Raw genomic sequence first — 27649 nt, 5'->3', positions numbered from 1 at the left:
TTATTCATTAGCCTGCTGAACTGATCCTTTTTCAGAAACATAGATATCTAAGCACCCAAAATTTTCTGCTACCCTTGTTTCCAACTGTTGGGGGCTGAGTTTGATGCAAGTTCAATGTCATTTCCTTCAAGAACTAACTCATCTTCCTGGCCTTGAGATACTGAACAAGCAACACCTTGCCTCATCTGAACTCTGCGGATGTATTTTTCACCCAGGAAATGTTGGATTTCAACAAGAGAACCATTCTCCTGAATAACAACATGGATGGGGAAGTGAGCCCCACAGACCGCATCTGGTAACGGAAGCCCAGTGTAACACCCTTGATCATGTTCTGTATGTGACTATAGGTAGTGCGAACAGTAGTCAACCATTTGCCTACTCAGAGCCTCTTCTTTTCCTTTCCAAGGAGACTGAGTTCTACGCTGATGTGATTGAAGTCCCTTTGCAGGGTTCCTCTAGGGCCCTTCACAATGACAGTAGGTCCCTTCAGAGTGATGTCCACATCTGTTGGAATGTTGACAATCTGATTGCTGAAATGGTCTTCATTCTTGCAGTAGATGCAGCAAAGAGCTGTAGTTCATTTATTAAGGTGGTTTTTTTTAAGTTCAACTCTTCATTTTATAGATGAGAAAACTGAATCCTAAGGAAATTAGAAAAACTTGCTCAAGGCCTGTAGCTAGTTGGTGACAGAGTCATGACTCGAAAGTAACTCTTTCAACCTCAAGTCCAGCACTTTTGGCTACTTTACTGGGCTGAGTGACATTTTTCTAGAGTTTGTGTTTTAGGATCTCCTCTTGTTACTTGCATCCATTTGCTAAACTACTACTCTTGTATTTGTGGAATTAGAGGTCAAAAAGAGTTTGCATAAGGCAAATGCACACTCTCTACAACCGTCTGGTGGTTTAAGAGCTTCCGCTTCGTTCCTCATGTAGAAGTTTTGAAGATTTTTATTTATTTATTTGACAGAGAGAGACACAGAGAGAGAGGGAACACAAGCAGGGGGAGTGGGAGAGGGAGAAGCAGGCTTTCCGCTGAGCAGAGAGCCTGATTGAGCGGGGCTCAAATCATGACCTAAGCCAAAGGCAGACGCTTAACGACTGAGCCACCCAGGCGCCCCCTCATGTAGAAGTTTTAAAAGAGCAGCTGAAAAGTAGCAAAACTGGCAAGAGGGATTTTTAATATCCTCTGTCTTCTGCTCATCTTTGGAGGATATCCCACCAAATGATGTGAACTGGAAGACAAAGCATAGTAGGGATTTTTCAGGTAGTCTCGTCTGTTGTCAGGGCAGGTGAGGTGTAGTGAGAAGAGGAATAACTAAAAAGTCCAATAGGGATCAAAGGAAAGTCCTACACTTCGGTTCAAAAAAAAACCAAACAAACAAACAACTGTACCAGATGCAGGGTATGGTAGAATATTCCACACGAAAAGGGCCTTGGGGTTTTAGTTGTATAAGCTCAGTAAGAAACAATATTGCTATGGGGTTGTCTAAAAAGCTACTGCACTCTTAGAGTGCATTAGTAGGGCTGCTTACTAGTCCTGAGCCTGTCACAAACTGAGAGACTCGAGTTTTTTAAACGTTGAAGAGTGAGGAATGTTTTAATCCCTCTGTATTCTGTATTTAAGTACAGATGTACAAGAAGGCCCATTTATGGATGTCGTATCTGAACTGTGTGGGCCTGAGTCTGCCTTCAACTCGGGTTGTGATCTAAGGGTCCTGGGATCGAGTCCCATATCAGGCTCCCTGCTCAGTGGGGCGCCTGCTTCTCCCTCTCCATCGGACCCTCCTCCCCGCTTGTGCTCTCTCTCTCTCTCTCTATCTCGAGTAAATGGATAAAATCTTAAAAAAATAAATAAACCATATACTGACAAGCTGGAGTATGACCAGAGGCTGCTGACTAGGGCAGTGGGCACTGGAAAGGAACCCACGTTTGTCGGGGGCTTCTAAGTACTGGGCACTGGGCTAGGGCTTTATCTACATGGTCTCAGTGCATCTTCACACCAACTCTGAAATATAGTTCTTATTAATCTCATCTACATATTTCTAGAGGAAGAAGCTTACCCAAGATCACTCCCCTTGAGAGTGATGGGGCTGGTTCCTAACACCATGTTCTTCCCACTACCAGCGAATTGAAAGCTCTTTAAAAACTATATCGTAAGTGGACAGCTGAAGAAACCAGGCACACACAGCTATCCAAATGCATTTGGAATATTGTCAAGCAGAACAGGGAGCTAGATTTATTCTTCTTTGGTCCCAGAGAAAATTAGACCCAAAAGATAAGTGTTACAGGGAAGCACATAGGAAGTTAATGTCAGGAAGAACTTTCTATCAGAGGATGATTCAGTAATTGATCTTCCTTAACTTATCCCTCGCTGGAGGAGCATTCAAGGAGAAGCAGACTGGCCAGTTGTCAGGGGCGTTCTTTGTTCACTCAACCAATATTTAATAAGTAGTTATGATGTGTTATCACTGTTTTAGAACTTGAAGATTCGGCAATGAAAAAAAACAACAAAAATACATGTATTCTTGCCTTAATAGGGTTTACATTGCAATGGAATATAGTGGTAGAGGTCATTGCAGAATTTTCTGGTGTATTCAACTAGTGGACCCCCCCCCCAAGACACCAGTCATAGATGGTCATCTGTGCCTGCCAGTGTCCCCTCAACTAGTACCACTGCTGGGCATACTGGCTCAACCTCTAATTCCCAAATCCTGTGAATCTTTGCTAAGGGCACTCTGTGGTCACTGGAGCCCATCCCACCTTTATTCTAGAAGTGATGAAGGAATTGACATTCCCCCAGCAGCTGTTCCCCAATGACTGATGGGATAAAAACTGTGATCCTCTTGTCTCTCAGTTGGGAGAACTCTGAGACACAGGATCCATGGTGCCTCCCTGAGTCCCTCAGCAGGATGGCGCTCCAGTTGTCCACAGTGTACCCTTGCTTGATTGGTTCTTTCTTGTCCCTAGCTCATTTCTCATTGCCCGACTCATGGTCCCTGGAGCTACTTCCCAAATAAACCACATGCACTTGAATTCTTGCCTCAAAGCCTGCTTCTGGGGGATCCCAAAGTAAGGCAGTCCTTATGATTCTTGAACACTGGCTGAATGTCAAGGGATTTGAGTCTTCATCACAACTCTTGGCTCTGTGCAAGTCACTAACCTTCCTAGCTCCTCGTATTATCACTTGTAAAATAAGAGCATCAGACTAGATGAAATATATGTGTATATATATATTTGAAATATATATCTATAATCCTACCCACAAACGTGCCTAGTATTTAATTTTGTAGCCTCCTTTACATGGTTTTGAAAGAACCTTCACATCCATGTCCGATTGATCCTCAAAATCCCTCTGTGAATTAGACTGAGTACAGACAATTTTGCCTATTTAAGAGATGAGACCATTGCACCACTGTAATGATGGGTTTCCTTTTATCTCTTCTAAACGTTTAACTGATGTCCTGGAGTTTGAGCGATTCCCATCCTGTTTTCCTAATCTCTCTCTCCAGTCTGATACAAAGAACAAGTTTCCTGTTTCTTGATTATTGAATCAAGAGGTTATGGCCAGCAAATAGCTAGACTCGTGGCTAAAATAAGAAGGGATCCAGAGCCTTTGGAATATAAAATTCCATCTTCAAGAGCCCATATGGGTTAGGCGCTGTGTGGGACGAGACTGGGGGGGTAGACACAGACCCAGGCTGCACGCAAGTGGATTTGTGAATCACAAACCCGCACTCTGGTGAGAAGCAGCATGGGATACATTTTTATATCTTCTACAGTTTATAAAAGCACTTTCACATCTCTAATCTCACTTGATTCTCATTAACCCTGTGAACTACAATTTTTATTCTCATTTTGATGGGAACACAGAGGCTAGGAGCGGCTGAGTAGATGCAGTAAATGTGAAGTGTCCCTTGAAATGTTAAGGCGGCTGCCAGTGGAGGTTTATTATGCCCAGGCCTGCTCCCTGGAAGGCTGTGGTTATGAGTACTCTTGTACATGTGTAGATTCAAACAGAGGGGGCTTTCCAGAATACACTGGAAGAGCTCAGTCATAAAGAGGGGGAGAGTAAAGACAGTGATGCTACAGATTCTTTGAGGTTATGAGTAGAGAGATAATCCCATGTCACTATGCAGAGAGGGAAATCAGATGATAGCACTCCAATGAGCCTTAGAGATCATCCTGGTCCAAATTCCTCTGTGGTCCAGAGCAGGGAGGTACTTTCTTTAAGGTTACACAACTTGTAGGGTGAGCCGCCATCCTGGTTTGCCCTGCAAGTCCTGCCTTCCAGGAAACCTGAGTCTGGAGCAAAGTAGGATGGTTAGCCAACTCTATGACTGAGAAATGTATCTGACACTTCCCAGTCTGTCGGGTTCCGGAAGACCACTTGTTTAACTACACTGACACTGAATATGATTGTGAGGGAGTTACTTTGCCCCTCCAATTTCATATTCTCGTCTGTAAAATGGAAACAAAAATATCAAATGTAGAGTTGTGTGGGGCGCCTGAGTGTGGCTCATTTGTTTAAGCGTCTGCCTCCGGCTCAGGTCAGGATCTCGGGGTCCTGGGCTGGATCCCCAAGTCAGGCTCCCTGCTCAGTGGGGAGTCTGCTTCTCCCTCTCCCTCTGCCCCTCCCCCCACTCATGTGCTCGCTCTCTCTCAAATAAATAAAAAAATACAATCTTAAAATAAAGAATTGTGCGGATTAAATCAGAAAATGCATGGAAAATGCCCGTGAAATGGTAGATACCGTACTATTGTTATTACTTACCAACACTAGAGCTAGGTTATCCTGACCTTCGACCTTCCTCTCTGTTACTCCTTTTTGCTTCCAGCAGGATTCACAAATCACCCTTATGGTTTTTTCTGCACATGAAATAAAGTCTTCATATTATAACTGGAAATTTTGGTAAACTTGTATTCCCAGGAAGCTTCCCTCTTTTTAGTGACCAAAAAACTTTTGCTTTCTGTACTAAAAGTCACATGTTCTGAGAGGAGTTTTGGCTAATAGTTCCACTATACCCAAATGATCTCTTTTTTTAGATTGTGAGAACAGCTACTATCAAATACACAATAAAATGGAAGGATTTAGATGTTTGTGGCACCAAGGGCTCACTAATGTCGTGGCAGGGGAGAATGAGTATATTTCTTAAATCACATCCAATTATGTCAAATAAGACTGTTTTGGATATAGCTACAATTTCCTCACATTTTTCCATTGCTGTCCCTCCCCGTGCAACCATGCTACATTACATTATATAGAGAAAATAACAAAATCCAGCGTTTCATGCTAGTTGTAGAAGGCTGTCCTGTTCCCCTGTTGTCGTGTTCTGAGTGGGCGTTTGAACTCTGAAACCCTGCAGACTGAGCCCCTGAAACAGGCTCTTTCTGTGTCTCAGTGGGAAACTCTTTGCTTCTCTTCTTCAGTTTCTTCAGCTGTAAAACAGGAATCCAAATAATTCCCTTTAGCTCAGGGATTCTCTGAGCTCGCCTGTAAAATGACACAGAGATGAAAAACCCAATAGTGACAATGCATGCCTAACACTGTTATGAGTCTAGAGCTCAGAGTTCAATGAGATTAAAAAAAAGAGAGAGAGAGAAAGAAAGAAAGAAAAATAAAAAGATCCAGCATCCAAGAGGAAAAACCCAAAGTGCTCTCTGATCAAACTAAGGTTTTTTGTGCATAGCTTTTGGGGATCAATTTCCATGCAACTTCCTGGGGTGAACTTGCAAATGTTTCCCTACTCTTTTCCCTAAAGGAAGCCTTCTCCATTACAGTTTTATAGGATTCCCACCCACTTTTTTTTTTTTTTTTAACTGTCGTAAAGAAAATTGAGTAGAGCTTCCTTGCTGATTGTGGAGAACAAATCTTATATCTCTTTGGAAGATTATTGATCAAAAGATCTGTGTCATCTGTGGGTAGTACATTTCTCTGAGGGGAAAAGAGAGTAATCAAGAATGCTTCTCTTCTCAGAGGAAAACAGATGCACCGTGTGTGTATTGGGGCTGTGTTTAAAAAACAAAGTCAAGAGCCTGGGAGAATTGTAACGGTGTTCTCCCTGCAAATGTGTGGGGATAAATGGTGACTCAAAAAGTGACCTCACATTCCAGAGCTTTTGGTGTCTACGGCAAGAAGCAGATAAAATGTGTCAATAAAACCTGGCATTTATTAGAGAGATAAAGAGGCCTGGAGTAAATGGTATACTCTGAGTAAGACAGGAAAACAGGAACATTTCTGTACTTTGTTACCAACTTTTGTCTTGGGTCGGGTGGTAACTGGGTTTATTATTTAGAATTTTTGACATAGTCCCTCAAAATGATTGTTAGTTTTTGGAGTGCTCTCTTCTTGGCTTGCTAGTGTTTACAAATCACACCAGGCAATAGATCTTTAACTCTCTTATTACAAAATAATAATAGAAAGTGGATTGTGTGTAGTGCATTTTCTCTAGGGAATGAAATCACAAAAATAACCACAAGCATTTCACTGTTTGAAAAAGCAAAACAAAACAAACCATAGACGTACAGAGAGTCAACTGATTCTCCTCCCATGGGTGGTTCTTCCGTAGCTGTATTTAACTGTCTAAGGCAATTATCCTTGCAGTGACCTCTGTTTCCTAGGGGCAAAATCCAGGATAGTCAGCATACTTAAAAGTTGGTTATTCTTGGGGTGCCTGGGTGGCTCAGTCAGTTAAGCATCTGCTTCCAGCTCAGGTCATGATCTCGGGGTCCTGGGATGGAGCCCCTTGTGGGGCTCCCTACTAAATAGGGAGTCTGCTTCTCCCTCTCCTTCTGCCCCTCCCCCGCTCATGCTTCCCCCCAACCCCACCCCCAGCTTGTGCTCTCTCTCTCTCTCTTGCTCATGCTCTCTCTCTCAAATAAATAAATAAAATCTTTAAAAAAAAGTTGAATTCTTCTTTGTATTTTATAGTTATGGTGAGAGATGAATGAGAAGATATATCTTTTTCTAGACCTTGGGTTTCAAAAACGTTTTTAGATTGGCTAGCGCTATATAGTTCATTACAGGCTTCCTGATCCACTGTTTAGGATGAAAGAGGAAAAATATTTTGTATTGACAGAAGATCAAGAGCAGATGTACACCAAGGTCTCAAGCATACGTTTTAACTTACTTTTGTGTGCTGTGAGGAACTATATCAGAGCCAAAAAGTGATTTGTATTCACTAATTGTAGGCAGATTGGTAGTTTTTGTATATAAAAAATAACGTTTTAATGTGTTATCTGCTGGTTTTCCTCTCTCTCATCCTGAATATGTTTTGTGTGTTTACTTCATGGGCTCACTTAAGGTTTAATGGGAACTATCTCAGTGTCCTGGGCAGCACTAGTTTTCATACCTATCAGCTTCCTTAGAAAGTTTAATGTGGTTATGAACTACTTCAAGTTGTGACTATGGGAGCACAGGTCTGTGGAAACAGGGCAGTTGTCTGGTAAATTTGATCAAGGTAGAATGTCAAGTTGGATCATTCAAGAGTCAGGACTCCCAGAATATATCCACTTTGGTGCCCAAGAAAATCCAGATTGAATATCTCCATTGCTCAAATATGCTGGAAGTTTTGCCAGATTTCTGCTTCAATTGGTGTGTGTGGAAACTGCTTACACATGCAGGCTTAGAGGGAGTCAGTCTGTTGAGTGGCTGTCCAAATGTCATCACAGCTCATTGCCATTTCTAGATGACAAATCATAAACATGGCTGGCCCTCTGGAAATGATGGTTAACTGTGTGAGGCAGAATGGTGGAAAACGTGGGTTCCACAAAAAATGTCCACAGGTGCCAGGTTTATATTATAAGTGAGGCAGGTCTAGTGTCAGGGTGTGAGAGATGATAGGGACTGCAAAGACCTGGCACCCATCTGAAGGTGCATCTGCTCCTCACCTCCAACTCTCCACTGCCCTTCCTCAGTAGATGCTCAGTGTTGCCAAATATGGTCATTTTTTCCAAAACAAGCAGGAAATTCCGACTTTTATGTGAAATCTCTCAGACTTTAAATCTTGACTTAAATTTGTTAAAACACTTTGTACTCAGAATCTAAATACTTCAGAAGGCTAAATATGGCCACCAGGCTAACGTTTTGGGATGTCTGATTTAAGTGACTCTCTGAGAAGAGAAGACCTTCCCTACTCTACATTGAGAGATGGGCTTTTCCAGTAACCTTGGTTAGTGTCATTTTTTTATAAAAGATTTTATTTATTTATCTGACAGAAAGAGAGACAGCAAGAGAGGGAACACAAGCAGGGGGAGGGGAGAGGGATAAGCAGGCTTCCCGTGGAGCAGGGAGCCCGATGCAAGGCTCGATCGCAGGACTCTGGGATCATGATCTGAGCCGAAGGCAGACGCTTAACGACTGAGCCACCCAGGCACCCCCATTTAAAAAAAAAAAAACACTGGACTGGGATTTAGGAGATTGGGTAAATCCAACTCTATCTTTCCTGATTGCATGATCAAGGAAAAACACTTAACTTTTCTTATCCTCAGCTTTATAATATATCAATTCATAATATTTATTGCCCCCATCTATCTCACAGATAAAATCCACTCAATTAATATTTATTAAAAATTTAACTTGACCAGGACTCCTGGCTGGCTCAGTCGGTTGGGCATCTGCCTTTGGCTTGGGTCATGGTCTCGGCATCCTGGGTTTGAGCCCCGCATGGGGCTCTCTGCTCTGTGGGGAGTCTACTTCTCCCCCTCCCTCTGCCCCTCCCCCCCACTGTATGCATGCTCTCTCTCTCTTTCAAATAAAGAAATAAAATCTTAAAAAAAAATAAGATAGTCTTAACATGGATGTACAGATGAAGAAACTGAGATTCTGCAAATTTTAAGGAAACTGCTCAAGATCATAGAGCTAATTAGTGATGGAGTAGAGATTCAGACCAGAGCTTTTGATCTTAAGCTCTGCTTTCCATTGTGAAAACAATTCTTAAAATAGGTACGGAGCTATAATTCATTTAAATCATCTTCATCAATAACAGCATTTTGGCTTGTTCTTGTCTAGCCCCTAGATACAGAGTTTACAAATAGAATCTTACCTGGGCAAATCATTTTATCTCTCTAGGTCTCAGTTTTTTGACTCTTTAAATGGTCATTGGTATTTTGATGGCTATGTTTTGCTCAGAGATATTTTTAGTTGGGCCTAAATAATTTTTTTTCTGTTTTTTAAAAAAACAAGTTATTGAGGTAGTATAGCTGACATCAAATAAAGAGCACATATTATAAGTGTACAATTTGATAAATTTTGACACATGAAAACCATTACTACAATCAAGATAATGAACATATCCATCACCCCCAGAAGTTTCCTTATGCCCCTTTGTAATCCATTCCTGACTTTCCACTCTTTGTTCCAGGTAACAACTGATCTGCTTTCTTTTACTATACATTTGTTTGTATTCCCTAGAATTTTATATAAATGGAACCATATAGGTTATACTTTTTTTTTTTTGGTCTGGTTTCTCTCATTCAGCTTAAATATTTTGATATCTATCCATGTTGTAATATGTATCATTAGTTCATTCTTTATGATAGCTGAGTAGAGTTCCACTATATGAAAGTACAATAGTTTGTTTATTCACTTATCTGTTGATGGACATTCTGGGCTGTTCCAGATTGGAGCTGTTATAAATATACCTGCTAGATTGTCTAAGCAGAAAAGCAACAAGGAAACAGGGACTTTGAATGATACTCTAGACCAGATGGACTTCACAGATATATTCAGAACATTCCATCCTAAAGCAACAGATACACATTCTTCTCGAGTGCACATGGAACATTCTCCAGAATAGATCACATACTGGGTCACAAATCAGGTCTCAACCGGTACCAAAAGATTGGGATCATTCCCCGCATATTTTCAGACCACAGTGCTTTAAAACTTGAACTCAATCACAAGAGAAAATTTGGAAGGAACACAAATACATAGAAGTTAAAGAGCATCATACTAAAGAATGAATGGGTCAACTAGGAAATTAAAGAAGAATTTTTAAAAATTCATGGAAACAAATGAAAATGAAACAACTGTTCATACCTTTGGGAGCAGCAAAGGCAGTCCTAAGAGGGAAGTATATAGCAATAGAAGCCTTTCTCAAGAAACAAGAAAAGTCTCAAATACACCATTTAACCTTACACCTAAAGGAGCTGGAGAAAGAACAGCAAATAAAGCCCAAATTCAGCAGGAGAAGAGAATTAGTAAAAGAGCAAAAATCAATGACACAGAAACCAAAAGAACAGAACAGATCAATAAAACAAGGTGCTGGTTCTTTGAAAGAATTAATAAGATCGATAAACCCCTAGCCGGGCTTATCAAAAAGGAAAGAGAAAGGACCCAAATGAATAAAATCATGAATAAAAGAGGAGAGATCACAACCAACACCAAAGAAATACAAATATAAGAACACATTATGAGCAACTATATGCCAACAAATTAGGCAATCTAGAAGAAATGGATGCATTCCTAGAAACATATAAACTACCAATACTGAAACAGGAAGAAATGGAAAACCTTACTATTGTTACTATCAGTTACTTCCTCTATGTTTGTTAGTAGCAGCTTTATATATGTGGGTGCTCCCATGTTAGGTGCATAAATATTTACAATTGTTATATCGTCTGGGTGGATTTTCCCCTTTGTGATTATAAGTGTCTTTCTTTGTTTCTTGTTACAGTCTTTGTTTCAAATTTTATTTTATCCAATATAAATATTGCTACCTCAGTTTTCTTTTCACTTCCATTTGCATGATAAATGCTTTCCCATCCCTTCACTTTCAATCTGCTTGTGTCTCTAGGTCTGAAATGAGTCTCTTGTAAGCAGCATACAGATGGGTCTTGCTTTTTTATCCATTCCATCACCCTGTGTCTTCTGACTGGGCCATTTAGTCCATTTACATTCAAAGTAATTATTGATAGGTATGTACTTATTGCCATTTTGTTACTTGTTTTATGGTTGCTTTTGTAGTTCTTTTCTGTTCCTTTCTTCTCTTGCTCTCTTCTCTCATGATTTTCTGGCTTTCTTTATGATATACTTGGATTCCTTGCTCTTTATTTTTTTGCATACCTGTTATTAGTTTTTGATTTGTGGTTACCATTAGATTTGTATATAACATCTTATGCATGTGGCTGTCTATATTAAGTTGATGGTCACTTAAGTTTGAACCTATTCTTTATTTCTTTCTCACCCATGTTTTTGGTATATAGTGTCATTACTGTACATCCTTTTATTTTGTGACTTTCTTGACTGCTTTTTTTATAGATAGCCTTAATTGTACTGCTTTTGTGCCTCTTACTTTTCTTACTCCTGCTTGTGATCTTTCCTTTCCACTCATTGTTGCTTTAACATTACTTGTAGGGCTGGTTTAGTGGTCATGAATTTCTTTAACTTTTATTTGTCTGGGAAACTCTTTATCTCTCCTTCTATTCTGAATGATAGCCTTGCTGGATAGAGTATTCTTGGTTGCAGGGTTTTTTTTCCTTTCAGCACTTTGCATATATCATGCCACTTTTTTCTGGCCTGCAGTTTCTGCTGAAAAATCAGCTGGTAGCCTTATGGGTTTGCTCTTGTATGTAAGTTTTCTTTTCTCTTGCTGCTTTTAAAAAAGTCTCTCTTCATCATTATTTTTTGCCATTTTAATTGCTATGTGCCTTAGTGTGGACCTTTTTGGGTTGATTTTGTTGGGATCTCTGTGCCTCCTGGATCTGGATTTCTGTTTCTCTCCCCAGATGTGGGAACTTTTCATCTGTTATCCCTTCAAATAAATTTTCTGCCCTCTTCTCTCTCTTCCCCTTCTGGGACCCCTATAATGAGAATGTTATTATGCTTGATGGTGTCACTGAGTTCCCTTAGTCTATTTTCATTTTTTATTATTATTTTCTCTCTCTCTCCTATTCAGCTTGATTCCTTTCTATTACTCTGTCTTCCAGGTTGTTGATCTGTCCTTCTGCTTCCTCTGGTCTACTATTTACTCCATCTAGGGTATTTTTACTTCCAGTTACTGAGTTCTTCATTTGTGATTGGTTCTTTTTTATGTTTTCTGTCTCTTTGTTGAGAGTCTCACTGAGGTCCTCTGCTCTTTTCTCAAGTCCAGTGAGTATTTTATGATCATTACTTTAAATTCTCTATCAGGCATATTACTTCTCTCCATTTCTTTTAGCTCTCTTGCTGTGATTTTGTCCTGTTCCTTCATTTGGGACATATTGCTCTGTCTCCTCATTTTGTATAACTCTCTGTCTGTGTCTATGTGTTAGGAAAGTTAGCTATGTATCCTGCTCTTGAAAATAGTGACTTTATGAAGAAAAGCTCCCATAGTTCCCTGCAGTTCAATGTCCTCTGTTCAACCGGAACCTGGTGGTTCAGGTTGTCTCCTATGTGTGTTGCATGAGCCCTACTGTTATGACTGAACCACATTTGCCTACAGTTTAGTCATCTGCAATGGCTCTCTCTGCCTGTTGTGGGCAGGGTTTGGTCCCTGTGTTGTTAGTGGGCCGGTCGGGGGCCACCTTGGGCTTAAGTTGAATCAGAACAGGGGTTTGTCAAAGATGCAGTAGCACCAAACTGCAGGACATTTTTCCTGTGTCATCCTCTGAGATGCTTTCTTTGGTGGATGGGGCCTGAAGTCATACCCAATATCTACCCCCAGCCTGTTACTAGGGCCACAGCTGGACTGGTGTGTGTGGTTTCCTTCCTCTCCCCCCAGTTCAGGAGTCACTTTGAGGTGGTGACTGTCAGGGCTGCTTGCACACTGCCAGGCTTATGACACCACTTTGGATGGGCTCTGGCCAAGGGTGTATTTGAGGAGGCAGGTTGGTAGCAGAACATGGGGGTAGGGAGTGCAGTGTTAGCAATGTTTGGGTAGGTCTGCATTGGGAGGGGAACTGGAGCCAGGCCAGGCAGGAGGGGGCATGTCTGCAGGAGAACTTAGGGGGCTGGGTGCACTATTAACAAGTTCGGTAGAAAATGGCGCTATGCTGTTTCCTGCAGGTGTCCATGTATCTAGGGTGAGGGGTAAGGGAGGAAAATGGAGCCTGTCAGTTCTTTTCTCTTGGAAAAGTTATCTGCCCCTCCAGCACATGTTCTGAGATTAGTAAACAAATTTCCCTGCTGTGTACCCCAGACATTTTTCAAACTGCTGCTTCTATTCTATATCATTGTGGTTCTGTTTGTTATGCTGCCTCTTTAAGGGCAGGGACTCAGTTTCCTCTCACCCTCCTGGCTCTCCCAGAGCTGAGTCTGCTGATTTTTAAAGTTCGAAGTGTTAAGCCCTGCTGAGTGTAAGAACTCACGAAATTATGCTCCTCCGGTTTTCAAAGCCATATGTGATGGAGATTCATCTTCTCTGCCGGCTACCCAGTGTGATAGTATATTTCTCTTCCCTCTCCATGCTGCAGTGTTCCTCCCTCTCAGGAACAGTCCCACAGGTCCATTTAGCTCCTGACTGCATCTCCGCCCTCCCTATCCTCTCAGTGTGGCCTCTTCTGTACATTGAGCTGTAGAGTCTGATCTGCATATCTTCAGGTTGCTTTCTGGGTTATTTACACTGATGTGGGTGTTATTTAATTTTATCTGCGGGATGAGGTGAGCTCAGGGTCCTCCTGTTCCACCATCTTCCTCAGAAGTCCCTCTTTTTTCTTGAGTTTTGGATATCCTTTATAAATTCTGGATACAAGTCCTTTATCAGATATATGACTTACAAATATTGTCTCTCAGTGGCCTATTTTTTCATTCTTTCAACAGTGTCCTTTGAAAAGCAGGCGTTTTTAATTTAGATAGAGTCAAATTTATAAATTTATCTTTTTATGGATTGTGCTTCTTGTCATTAATTTAAAAATATTTGCCCACTCCAAGGTCACAAAATTTTCTCCTATATTTTCTACAGAACCTGGAGATTCTGGAAGGATCACTGGAGTTAGTAACTGCACTTCTGCCACAGAGGTGGAGCTTAACAATCTGGAGAAATTTTTGAAATAGTTTAAATCTGAAAGTGATGATTTGACTTAGCTCTTGACACCTGATGACTCCCCAAGTCTTTCTCATTTGTTTTCTGCTATAAATTAAAAAAAAATTTTGGAGTATAAGTATATACCATAAAAATGTATATATCTTAATATGTACAGTTTGTTATGTTTTCAAAACTATAACTACCACCCTAACTATGATATATAACATTCCCATCACAGAGAAATTTCCCTCCTTTCCCTTCTCCAGGTTATCCGTGGGGAAGCTAGAGGGGTATCCTAGCTCTCCCTCTAGAGTCAACCACTTATAAAATACCTAACCATCACTGAATTTTATGTGTTCTTGAAATTCATAAAAAATGACCCATAGAGTAACTGCTCTTTTGTATCTGGCTTCTTCCTCTGAGCATAATATTTTTGAGATTCATCCATGTTGTTGCATCCATTGTACCATCGTCCTTTTTATTAACGAGTAGCATTCTATGAGTTTGCCACATTTTGTTTATTTTTCTGTTGATGGACATTTGGTTGTTTCCAATGTTTTACTATTATGAATAAAGCTGCTATGAACATTGGTGTATAAATCTTTGTACATGTGTTTTTATTTTCCTTTGGGTAAATATCTCTGAATGAAATCATCAGAAGTAGGTATATATTTAGCTTTATAAGAAAATCTTAAAAAGTTTACCACATTGGTAACATTTTTCATTCTCACCAGCACTGTATGAGAAACCCAATGGCTTTCCATGTTCTTAACATTTGGTGTTTTAGTCTCTCCAGTTTTAGCCATGCTAGTGGATATGTGAATAGCTTATTGTGATTTTAATTTGTGTTTTCCTGATGACTAATGATGTTGAGCATTTTTTTATGAGTTTGTTGATCATGCACTGAAAGGTGTTTTTTGATGAGCAAATGCTTTTAATTTTGTTGAATTCCAATTCATCAATTTTCTCTTTTAGAATTTCTCTGTCCAAAGAAATCTTTGCCTAGTCCCAATTTACAGAGTTATTCATATTTTATTTTATATTATTCTAAGAGCTTTATAGGTTTTGCTTTTACATTTAAGCACTAATTCATCTCAAATTAATTTTTCTTTATACTACCAAGTACAGATAAGGTTCATTTTTTTCCCCAGCACAATTTTTTAGATTTTCTTTTGGTCATTGAATTACATTGGTGCCTTTGTAAAAAGAAGAAATCAATTGTCAGTGTCTGTGTGAACTTATTTCTGGATTCTCTATTCTTTTCTTCTTCTTTTTATTGACTTCTGTTCTTATCCATTGATATACTTTTCTGCCTTTATGACATATTTACAGTATTTTTTCCAACCCACAAGCATGATATAGCATTCCATCTATTTAGGTCACCTTTAATTTCAATAATATGCTGTAGTTTTTCAGTGCATAGGTCTTTTTGTTTCTTTTGTTAAATTTGTTCATAGATTCTTTATGTACTTTGGTGCTATTATAAATGAATTTATTTTAAAATTTAATTTCCAATTGTTTGTTGCTAATATATAGACATAAATGGATTTTTGTACAGGGGTCATGTATACTGAGACCTTGCTAAATTCAGTTACCAAATTTAGTAGTAGAATTTTAAAAATTGTTGTTTTTGCTTCTTTTGGGTGTCTATGTCCACCTCATGTTGCCTCCAAATAAATACAGTTTTATTTTTTCCCCAATATTTGTGCCTTTTATTGATCTTTCTTGCCTCATGACACTGGCAAACACGTTAATGTGATATTGAATAGAAAGGTAAGAATGTACATCCTTGCCTTGCTTCCCACATTAATGGGAACATGTTTAATATTTCACCATTAATCATGATGATGTTAGCTGTAGGTTTTCCTTAGACACCTCTTATTGGACTGAGGAGATTCTGTTTTATTTCTCATTTTATAAGATATTTCGTTTAAAAGCATAAATGTGTGTTGGATTTTTTCAAGTGCTCTTTTTCCTTAAATATTGAGCTCATTGTATGATTTTATCTTTAAATCTGTTAATTACACTGATTACATTTGTGAATTACATTATTTTAGAATGTCAGAGCAGCCTTACATGACCGGGATAAACCCAACTTGGTCACAATATATATCCTTCTTATATTATTGAATTTAATTTGCTAATATATTTTGTTAAAAAGAGTTTTGTATCTAGTTCATGAGAAATATTGGTTTGAATATTTCTTTTCTTGACATATTTTTTTTAAGATTTTATTTATTTATTTGACAGAGAGAGACACAGTGAGAGAGGGAACACAAGCAGGGGGAGTGGGAGAGGGAGAAGCAGGCTTCCCGCGGAGCAGGGAGCCTGATGCGGGGCTCGATCCCAGGACCCTGGGATCATGACCTGAGCCAAAGACAGACGCTTAACGATTGAGCCACCCAGGTGCCCCACTGGACATATCTTTTAACAGGTTTTGTTATTAAGGTCATGTAGCTTATAAAATTAGACAGTGGTCTCTGCTCTCTCTTCCTCCATTTTATAAGAGTTTATAGTATTGTGTTGTATTGGTATTATTTCTTCCTTAAATGTTTAATATAATCTCCTATAAAGCCATCTAGGCTAGGGGTTTTCTTTGTGGAGAGGTTTTAAATTAAGAATTCTGTTTTCTTGGGCGCCTGGGTGGCTCAGTTGGTTAAGCGACTGCCTTCGGCTCAGGTCATTATCCTGGAGTCCCGGGATCGAGTCCCGCATCGGGCTCCCTGCTCAGCAGGGAGTCTGCTTCTCCCTCTGACCCTCTTCCCTCTCGTGCTCTCTCTCTCTCTCTCAAATAAATAAATAAAATCTTTAAAAAAAAGAATTCTGTTTTCTTTCATAGGTACACAGCTATCTAAATCTAAAAAAAATTCATTCATTTCATCAACATTGTTTAATGTGTTGGCATGAAGTTGTTCATAATACCCCCTTATAATAGCCCCATCCTTTAATGTATCTAGGATCTGATCTTGGTGTTGGTAATTTGTGGATTCTTTTCTCCCATTTTTTTTAAAGATTTTATTTTCAGTCAATCTCTGCATCCAACTTGGGGCTCGAACTTACAACCCTGAGATCAAGAGTTGTGCACTTTATGGACTTAGACAGCCAGGCATCTCATCTTTCCTCTTATTTTTATTGATCAGTATCACTAGCAGTTTATCCATTATACTAATATTTTCAAAGAACTAACTTTTGACTTTATTGATTTTCTCTATTATTTGTCCTCTATTTCACTGATTTTTTTTTTAATCCTTACTACTTTCTTCTGCTTACTTTGGGCTTATTTTACTCTTTCTTTTCTAGCTTCCTAATGTGGAAGCTTAGATCATGATTTTAGATCTTCTTGTTTTCTAATATAAATATTTAAAGTTATGAATTTCCTTTTTATATATGAATTTCCTCTTTTAGCTGAATTCCCCAAATTTTAGTGTGTTGTGCTTTCCTTATCATTTAGGTCAATGTATTTTCTAAATTTCTTTGTGAAGTGTTCTTTGATCCCAAGATTATTAAAAATGTTAATTCTCAAATTTCTGTGGATTTTCTACATATATTTTATTATTAATTTCTAACTTACTTGACTTGTAGTCAGAGAATATACTCTATGGTTTCAATATTTTGATTTGTTCAGACTTATTTTATTGCTCAGCATATGATCTTTCCTTATGACTGTTCTGTTAAGTGCTTAAAAAGAATGTGTATTCTTTGCTTGGATATAGTGGTTCCATAAACATCTACTAAATCAAACTAGTTGATAGCGTTCAAATTTTTATATTTATTTATATTAATTACTGATTATGTATTTTTGTATCAGTTACTAAGAGAGAGGTGTTCAAGTCTCCAACTAGCATTGTTCTTTTTCTGTTCTCCCTCTACTTTTGTTAATTGTTGCTTCCATATGCTTTTAAACTCTGCCATTAGGGCATACACATTTAGGAACATATACACATAAACACACAAAAATTTAGAATTTTTATGTGTTTTTGATGAATTGACTCTTTTGTCATTATGAAATATCCCTCTATCGCCAGCAATACTCTCTGTTTTGAAGACTGTTTTGTCTGACAATAGGAAAGTCATATCAGTTTTTTAACATTACTGTTTGTGTGGTGTATCTTTTTTATGTTTTTGCTTTCAATCTCTGCTTTTATCTTTCACATTTTATATTTCAGCAAATAGGAAATCTGTGCTTCCTCTCCTCATAACCCTTGTATTTTGCCTCCAGAGAAGGAACTCTTCCACTAGGCTCACGATAAGTGTCCTATTATGGGCGCCTGGGTGGCTCAGTCAGTTAAGCATCTGCCTTTGGCTCAGGTCATGATCCCGGGGTCCTGGGATCAAGCCCGTGTCGAGCTCCCTGCTCAGTGGGGAGTCTGCTTCTCTCTCTCCCTCTGCCTCTCCCCACTGCTCGTGATCTCTCTCTCTCAAATAAAAATCTTAAAAAAAAAAGAGAGTCCTATTAAGTTTTAAGCTGCTGTCTAGTTTGGATTCATCATGCCAAGAGACCATTAGGAAAGTAAAGAAGTTATCATCCTGGGAGGAGTAATAGGCCCTGATCATCAGAAAGAGGATGCTGTTTTTTGAAAGCGTATAATTTTTTACTGCACAGGGCATGGCCATGCAGAACCCTAGTGATCTATACCATGACTCTCCTACTGAAGGTTGACATTAACTCTGTAAAACATCTTTTCCTGCCATAAACATCCTCCAGTAACATATGGTCTACTGGGTCATATGGGCCCAAGCAGCAGGGCCACATGCACCCCATGTGGTTCTGCAGAAAAGCTCTTTCTTTTATATAATTGCTGCCCTGTGTAGGAGCCTTCTTCCTAAGGATCTGGCCTCTCACTTAGTCAATTGAGTTCTGGTCAGAAAACTAATCCTGTCCTAGAACCTGCGTAAAGTACCATGAATTTTTACTGGGGGAGCTGCCCTCTGCCTCCTAATCATCCATCCTTGATTTCTTTTGGCTGGATGGTTTAACAATGCCCTTGGTTGGCTGCCCACATATCTTGCTTCTAGGGATGCTGTGTTGTATTAAACATCTCCAACATTCTCTGAGCCAGGCTTCCCTGATTGCCCCTCCAGCTGCACTGCTCATCACAATAATTGTGTCAATGTTGTGTCTTTAGTTAAGCACTTCCAGGTCCCAGTCTTATAACAGCATCTCTTGCTCTGGCCTGCAGAGGAGCGCCATCACTGAGCATGTCAGTGAGGCTGGTCTCCTACCATCAACAATCCCCTTTCTCATACCTACCCCTTAATTTCAATTCTTTCTTTCAGTATTTATCTTCATGATCTTAAATAACATATAGCTGTCACTTGATATTTCAGTTTTAGTCATTATCTATTAACTGTCAACTATGAAATATGAGTTCTCTCTCACAGTCATCACCACCAGCACCATTACCATACACTTCCCATCCTCTCACTCTTCCATCATAATTGGTTATAATTTTGGCTAGATTCATTGTTTGCAATATTATGCCTATATTATGCCAGTTGCTAGCTACAGTTAAACCATGCAGTGTACTATGTTTATTTTTCTTTTTTGTATACCTTTTTGTATTCCATGGAGTAATAATTGTTTATATTTTTGTTTATTTAATTTTTTTTAAAGATTTTATTGATTTATTAGAGAGAGAGAGAAAGACAGCGAGAGAGGGAACACAAGCTGGGGGAGTGGGAGAGGGAGAAGCAGGCTTCCCACCGAGCAGGGAGCCCAATGTGGGGCTCGATCCCAGGACCCTGGGATCATGACCTGAGCCGAAGGCAGACGCTCAATGACTGAGCCACCCAGGTGCCCCTGTTTTATTTAGTTTTATATATGTCTATCACCAGTTCATCCCAAATTTCCTAAAAAGCAGAAGTTACTCTCAGGCCTAAATCCCCCTAAGAGTCTATGAGATTGTGCTTATTCTCTCAGAGTCTTAAGACCTCTTCCAGTCTTGGCTATTTTCCTCTAATCACTTACTCAGTTTTCCTACTGGAACATGCCTACATTGTCATCCTGGAAGTTCCTTTTTTCTCTCTTTTTCCTAGATTCCATGTGTTCTTTTTCCTTTGTTTACTTTCTGAATAACTGGAATATATCCTCTGATAGTGTCCTTAGAGAGGGTGTGTGGCAGGCTGAGTAATGGCTCCCTGAAGATGTTCATGTCCTAATCCTCAGAACATAGCAAAAGGGACTTCACAGATGTGAGTAAGTTAAGGATTTTGTGATGAGATTATCCTGGATTGTCCAAACATGTCCTATGTAATCACAAGGGTCCTTATAAGAGAGGAGATGTAAATGTGGAAGCATAGTGAGATTTGGAAAAATGCTACACTGCTGGCTTTGAAGATGGAGGAAGGGGCCATGAATCAAGGAATGGAGCTCTAGAAGCTGAAAAACATATTCTCTCTTAGAGTCTCCAGAAAGAATCAGCCCCACCGATACCTTGACTTCAGCCCAGTAAAACCGATTTTGGACTTCTGGCCTACCAAACTAAGAGAATAAATGTGTATTGTTTTAAACTACCAAGTTTGTGGTAATTTGTTTCAGAGGCCATAGGAAACTAACATAGAGTACAGGGCAGATATTTTTGAGGCTTTGCATGTCCTGGATGTTCTTCTCTCACTCTAAATGATAGTTTAGCTGAGTATAGAATTCTAAGTAGAAAATAATTTTCCTTCAGAATTTTTAAAGCATTTCTCCAAGGCCATTTCATTTCAGCCATAATAATTATTTTTAATTTCCAGGACTACTCTTGTCCACTGCCTCTTCCTCCCCCTTCCAACTCCCTGATGCTCTTCTTATTCAAAAAAGTAATATCTTGGGGCACCTGGGTGGCTCAGTCATTAAGCATCTGTCTCTCTGGGAGAGACATCTGTCTCCTTGGGAGCCTGCTTCTCCCTCTGCCCTTCTCTCTCTCTCTCTCTCTGTCTGTCTCTCATGAATAAAAAAAAGTTTATTGATGTAGAACTCACATACATTTAACTATAAAGTGTGCAATTTGATGAGCATGTCAGTTATTAAGGGTTCTGAGTGTGTGAGTTGGGGGAGGGGCAGAGAGGGAGAGAGAGAATCTTAAGCAGGATCCATGCCCAGTGCTGGAGCCCAATATGGGGCTTGATCTCAGGACCCTGAGATCATGACTTGAGGGAAATCAAAAGTTGGATGCTGAACCAACTGAGCCACCCAGGTGCCCTTCTACAATGAGTTTTAACATATGCATACACCTATGAAACCGTTACCACATTCAAGATAATAAATATAACCATCACTTCCATGCCATGTCCTTATGCCTGTTTGTCTTCTGTCCTTTCATTTCTCTGTTCCTAGATAAACAGTGATCTGCTTTTTGTCACTATAGAGTAGTTTTCACTTTCTAGAATTTTATATAAGTGAAATCATGTAGTATATACTCTTTACAAAGAATCTACTTTTACTCAGTATAATTATTTTTATATTCATCCATGTTATTATATGTATTAATAACATTCCTTTTTATTGATGTGTAGTGTTTCGTTGTATGAGCACATCAGAGTTTTACCTGTTGGTGGACATTTGGGTTGTTTCCAATTTTTGGCCATTACAAATAGGACTGCTATAAATTTTCATGTGAAAATTTTTTTGGGGTGGGAAACTATTTGATCCAGTTGTTTTATTTTATAGATGAGAAAACTGAGGTTCAAAGAGGTCACTCAATGGCATATAAGATCCATGACAAAGCTTGGATATCAATGCAATGCTCTCAATCATCAATAAATTGTTTTTACTCACTTGACTATATCATTCATATTGACATGACTTGGATTAATTAATTCAGGAACTATTTACTTAGCATCTACTAATTTAAACTTTTGGGACACCTGGGTGGCTCAGTTGGTTAAGCGTCTGCCTTCGGCTCAGGTCATGATCCCAGGGTCCTGGGAGCCCCATGTCACTTTGGGCTAACTGCTTGGCAGGGAGCCTGCTTCTCCCTCTCCCTCTGCCACTTGCCCTGATTGTACTCTCTCACTCTCTCCTTCTCTCTCTCAAATAAATAAATAAAATCTTTGAAAAAAATTAAAAAATAAGCTTTAATTAGTTACAGAGACTAGGAATAGTTAGGGTGCTCCACTATTATATTGGTTCAGTTTTACTAATTTTAAAATGCTTTTCTGGGGCCATCTGCCTGGCTCAGTTGGTAGAACATGTGATTCTTGATCTTAGGGTCATGAGTTCCAGCCCAGCGTTGGGCATAGAGCTTACTTAAAAAAAATGAAATAAATGTTTTCTGTAGTATTTTCTCAGACCTATGCTATGTGAAAATAAGTCTGGTATTTTTTTATGACTGACTGAGATGATATTCAAAGCAACATTTTAGGAAGGAATTTTATTACCTCTACCTAAGGAGGCTCTGTTAATTGCCCAGAACAAAGACTGTTCTTGATGACCTCTTTCCTTGATTCTTGCAATATGTTCCATTCTAAATATTTTGATAAAAAACATATTTTAAGTTTAAAATGTGATCATTATATTCAGAGCACAGGATTGTATAAGGCCCTAAATTGGGAGTTAAGTCTGGAAAATATAACCATCATAAATGTGTGCTAGTAGAGTACGTTAAAGGATGTAAGATCAGTTGTCTGAGTCCAGTTCATGATGGGGCTGAGAATAGGCATGTTTGCTGCTGTAGGCTTGAGCGGACTGAAGATGGGGAGACCTAGAATTAAACGTTCCCACTGGGACTGGGTCTGGTATCAGGTAATGGGCGGGTGTCCAATCCAGCAGACACAGTCCAGAGCCCAGAGAGTTTGGGTAACATTTGTGCTATAACTGATGTGTTAATTGAGAGTTCTCTGAATAAGGTCTTCCAAAAGGAGAAGGAAAGAATTTGTCAATGCTCAGCTAATCGGGTCTGGAAGCCAGAGTGACCTGATTTTGGTGCAATTGTACCTATAGTCCAGTAGAAACAGGCAAAGAGAAGAAAAGTGTATCTAATTACTTAAAAAGCCTCTAAGACTATCCAATGTCCTTTATTCATGTTCTTTGTTCATTACAACTCCTTTTGCTCGATTTGCTCCGTGTGAAAGTCTTTGTATGGACATATGTTTTGATTTGTCTTGGGTAAATACCTAGAAGTGGATTGGCTAGATTGTGTGGTAGATATAGGTTTAGGTTTTAACTATAAAACTGTTTTCCAAGGTGACTGTTATTTTACATTTCCATCAGCAATGTATGAAAGTTCTACTTGCTCCACATCCTTGCCAACACTTGATATAATTCATCTTTTTAAGTTTAACTATGCTAGTAAGTATGTAGTAATAGCTCATTATGGTTTTAGTTGACATTTCCTTGATTATTAATGATGTTGACAATCTTTTCATGTATTTCTTTGCCATCTGTATTTTTACTTCAGTGGTTTTGTTCAAATGTTTTGCTCATTTAAGAAGTTAGATTTTTGTCTTCTTATCATTGAGTAGTAAGAGTTCTTTGTATATGCTAGATGCAAGTCTCTAATTGGACATATATTTTGCAAATATTTTATTACATTTGGCTTACTTTTTTTCATAACAGTGTCTTTTGGAAAGCAAAATGTTTTAACTTTGAATAAGTCAAATTTATCAATTTTTTTCCTTTTGTAGTTCATGGCTTTTGTCTCTTCTTTAAGAAATCTTAGCCAAACCCAAGATCACTAAGATTTTCTCCTGTATTCTTTCAGAAGTTTAATAGACTATACCATCTTGGAATGGTTTTACTAAAAAACCCCTACTGTTCTTGAATTTCTTGTTTATGAACTTCTGATGATACTAGATTGACGAGATGTTACACACACACACACACACACACACACACATGGCAGCAGAGAGATATAGCAGAAGGACACATGGACTATAGCAAAGAAGCCAATTTGTCTTTTTATTATCTTTTTTACCCACTATACAAATGGACCTGTGAAGCTAAAGGAACAAAATATGTGAAATCAAGATTGTACTGGAAATCCAGGCTGTATGATCACCAAATTTATGCCTCTCTGCACCCCATAATGTAGAGGTTTGAAGAAAAAAAGAATAATAAGCAAACATTTATTGACTAGGTGCCATGCCAAATAGTGTTGAGAACTTTATATTCAAGGTATAATGTATATTATGTTATTTTTTTAAAAAGATTTTATTTATTTGACAGAGAGACAGCGAGAGAGGGAATACAAACAGGGGGAGTGGGAGAGGGAGAAGCAGGCTTCCTGCAGAGCAGGGAGCCCGATGCGGGGCTCAATCCCAGGACCCTGGGATCATGACCTGAGCCGAAGGCAGATGCTTAATGACTGACCCACCCAGGTGCCCCTATTTTATACTTAAAATGGCTTTTTATTTTGGTTCTATTATTGTCTCTTCTTTCTTTTCACATGAGAAGATCATATCATAAAGAAGTAAAATAACTTATTCAGGTCATCTGGCCAGGTCTGTCTAATGCTAGAGCCCAATGTTCTTAGTTACCAATAATAATAGCTAATAAATATTGGCTGCTTACTGTGTGATAGACTCTGTGCTAAATCCTTTACAAATATTAACTAATTTTTAATTTTTTTTAAAGATTTAACTAATTTAATCTTTAGAACAAAGCTAGATAGTAGGTATGACTATTATGACTTTTTTACAGATGAGGAAACTGACATACTAGACTCCAGTTCTCACAGCTGCTAAGAGCAAAGTCAGGATTTGAATCCCTGTGATCTGGCTCTTGAGTCTTCATTTGTAACCACCATGCTACTCCGTTTCTTCAAGAATAACTGATGGCCCTATTTGTTGGGTAAATCAAGCAAATGCCCCAAATGAATCTTCCTCTCCAGCAACTTTTTCAAATGTAAGGTGGTTTCTTTTACACCCCCTTGGCACCTGCCCTCAGTGACTTGTCACTCTCCTGTTCCTTCTCCACCTTCCCACCATGATTTACCAGGGCTATGGTGTCCATGGTGATAATAAACAGAGCCATCCATGTATGTGCTAGTGGGAGAGGCCAGGGGAGATGACTGCCTCCCTAAGCAGCAAGAGCCTCCAGAAGAACCTTAGAGCCTGAGGTAGAGCCCTCTAAAGAGAGTGGCTCCTCTTGGACTCTTTAATCCATTTGTATCCACCACTGGCTTGGTTAAGGGAGAGGGCAAGGGCCGCTGAAGACCCACAAGAGGAACCTATGGATTGCCTATAGTTTTTCAAACATCCCACCACTTGAGTATTGTGCAGAGAGAGATGTGACTTAGGCTTGAGTCCTCCCCTTTTGCCTTAATTCTTGTGACTTTGGGCAAGTTTCTTAACCCCATTTCACTTTAGTTTCTTTGTTTGTAAAAGATAGAGACAAGACTAACTTCATAGGAATTTTGATGGCCTAAGTAAGCCGTTGTATGTAAATAATATAACAATATAATAACGCCTAGCATTTATTAAGTGCCCAGTCTGTGTGAGATACTCATAGGAGCGCTTTTTGTAAGTTAACTCATTTAAAGTTCACAACAGTATGAAACAGGTACTATTATTATCATCACTGTTTTACAGATGAAAGACCAAAGCACAGAGGGACTAAAATATTTGTCCACAGTCACTCAGCAGAGATCAGAAAAACTGCAGCATGAGCCTCAGCAGCCTGGTCCTAAGCACTGGCATTTACTGAACTTGCATAAATATTTCCTTTGTCCTTTAAAAAACAAAACAAAACAGGAAGAGCCTTCTCTAACCTGTTTGGAAACCAGTGTGTTATAGCCAAACTTGAAGCGATCTGGGATGCCCAAGGAAGTGCTTACCCAGGTCTGGAGTGGTTGATGTAGGTTCCAGTTTTGACTCTGACCAGCTGTGTGACCTTGGCCAAGGACGTTCCACCTCCCCGAGTCCCACATTTCTCTTTTATAAAATGTTGAAGGGGGTATACTAGTTAATTTCCAAGGCCTGTTCCAGCTGTCACATTCCTCACGTCTATGATTCTGTGATTAAGTTCCTGGGAGGTTTAAGTACTGATAAAAGTGCCATTAAGTTCTGTATACTCAGCACTGGCAGCCGTCTGTTACCTAAGATACCTGGGACAAGCAGTTGTGGGGTGGGGGGTGGGGGTGGGGGCAGGGTGGGTGGACAGGAAAGGCCCCTTGTCTGGCAACTGTGTGTTGTACTGTAGACCATGGGAGATTATTCACCAAAGTGCAGTGTCACCAAATTTCCTCTGATTCCGGACCATAGTATATTGAGACTGACCATCAAAGACAGTTTCCTAACAAGAGAACCTTGTGCAGTAAGTTCCTCAGGCAAGTGACCAGATATTTGAGACAGGACTGAACGGGTCTCAGGCAGAGAAACTTGGAGGATGAACCTATTTGGGCAATGAACTGGTTGACCCGGGGCCTCTCTGTCTATCATTCCTTGACCTCAGGTCAGGGTGACAGAAAGGAGGAAAGCAACCGAGGCAGCTGGGGACACTCTTGCCCTGCAATCTTGGAGACGAATAAGTGACTGTTTGTCCCACATGGGTTCATCATTCACCTGCGTGAAGGCAGAGGGCTGCGTGTGTAGAGTCTGTGACCTGCTGGACGTACTTTGGGCCATAAGGTCCTTGCCCTCCATATGGTGACTGCTCATTATAAAACCCTAAAGCTGATTTCTTCGAGGTGATTGCTGCAGCAATGATGACCACCGCCACTGACCCAGTGCTTGCTCTATGCCCGGTTCCAGTCAAGAACTTTTAGCCCTGTCATGGTAAAGACCCTGTGTCCTAGCTTGGCTGTGAGACTGCTGACAAGTCAGGTACTCTCTTTTTGCAATTCAATTTCTAAAACTGTAATATGGGAACAATCTATGTAAAAGTACACAGAGGCATAAAAATTTGAAATGACTTAAAAAAAAAAGTCAGTGGAAGATTGATGAGCAAATGCACACAAAGCAGGAAGTATTCAGTAAGTAAGTGTCCTAGACTGGGTTTTTGGTATTCCTCTAAGGCAAAACTGACGGCTGTCCTATGGCTCTAGCATCCTCAGAGCCTAAAGCAGGGCCTGGAGCACAGCAGGTACTCACCACTTTATATGACCAATGTGCCTCTCCGCAGGGAAAGTCAAACTGTCCTGTGTTTTTATGTATCCCCAGATTCGTAACACTTAAGCAGGAGACCCAGACAAAACATACTGTTAGTAGGAGACTTTTAATGATCCCTTGGCCCATGGTAGAGCAGCTGGACAAAAAAATATGCAGAGATACAGAAGACCTAAATAACATAAATGTAAAGAAGATCAAATTGAGGTAGCTATCTCCACATTCTGAAGATAGAAAAACACCTTTCTTCAAGAGGCCATGGGACATTGACAAAAACTGACCACAGAGAAATCCTCAACACATCTCCAAAAGGAAGCGGTACAGATGAAATTGATTTCAATACAACGAAACTAGAAATTAAAGACAAAATGGGAAAACATAAATCACTAGTGTCAAAGAGGAAATCAAAAGGGAAACTGGTATCAGTAAATGTTCATTACCCAGAAGCACCCATATAACAGTGGCAGAGCTGAGACTGCTAGAATCTGGGTCTCCTAACGGAGCCATTCAGCCACGGACTGGTTTGCGAGTCGGGACAAGTCTCCCTGAGCCTCGGCGTCCCCCTCTGTCAAACGGCCTCGAGGGGCCCCCAGGTCCGGCCACCGGTTTGAGGCGCGGTGGGGGAGGAGGGGTGGGTTTGCGGGAGGCGCGGGAGCGACAAGGTTCTGGAAGTCAGGGAGGGTG

General features: G+C 39.7%; 1 pseudogene; it reads right to left on the bottom strand.

The window, feature by feature from the left end:
- LOC114212065 (large ribosomal subunit protein uL6 pseudogene) lies at positions 1-24872 on the bottom strand (annotated as a pseudogene).
- Positions 24873-27649: the final 2777 nt, after the last annotated feature.

Source organism: Eumetopias jubatus, unplaced genomic scaffold, assembly GCF_037043125.1.
Source record: "Eumetopias jubatus isolate StellerSeaLion01/CBP00866 unplaced genomic scaffold, mEumJub1_p1.0 scaffold_4, whole genome shotgun sequence".
Classification (NCBI taxonomy): domain Eukaryota; kingdom Metazoa; phylum Chordata; class Mammalia; order Carnivora; family Otariidae; genus Eumetopias; species Eumetopias jubatus.
The sequence above is the reverse complement of the archived record's forward strand: the minus strand, read 5'-3'. Positions and strand labels throughout refer to the sequence as shown.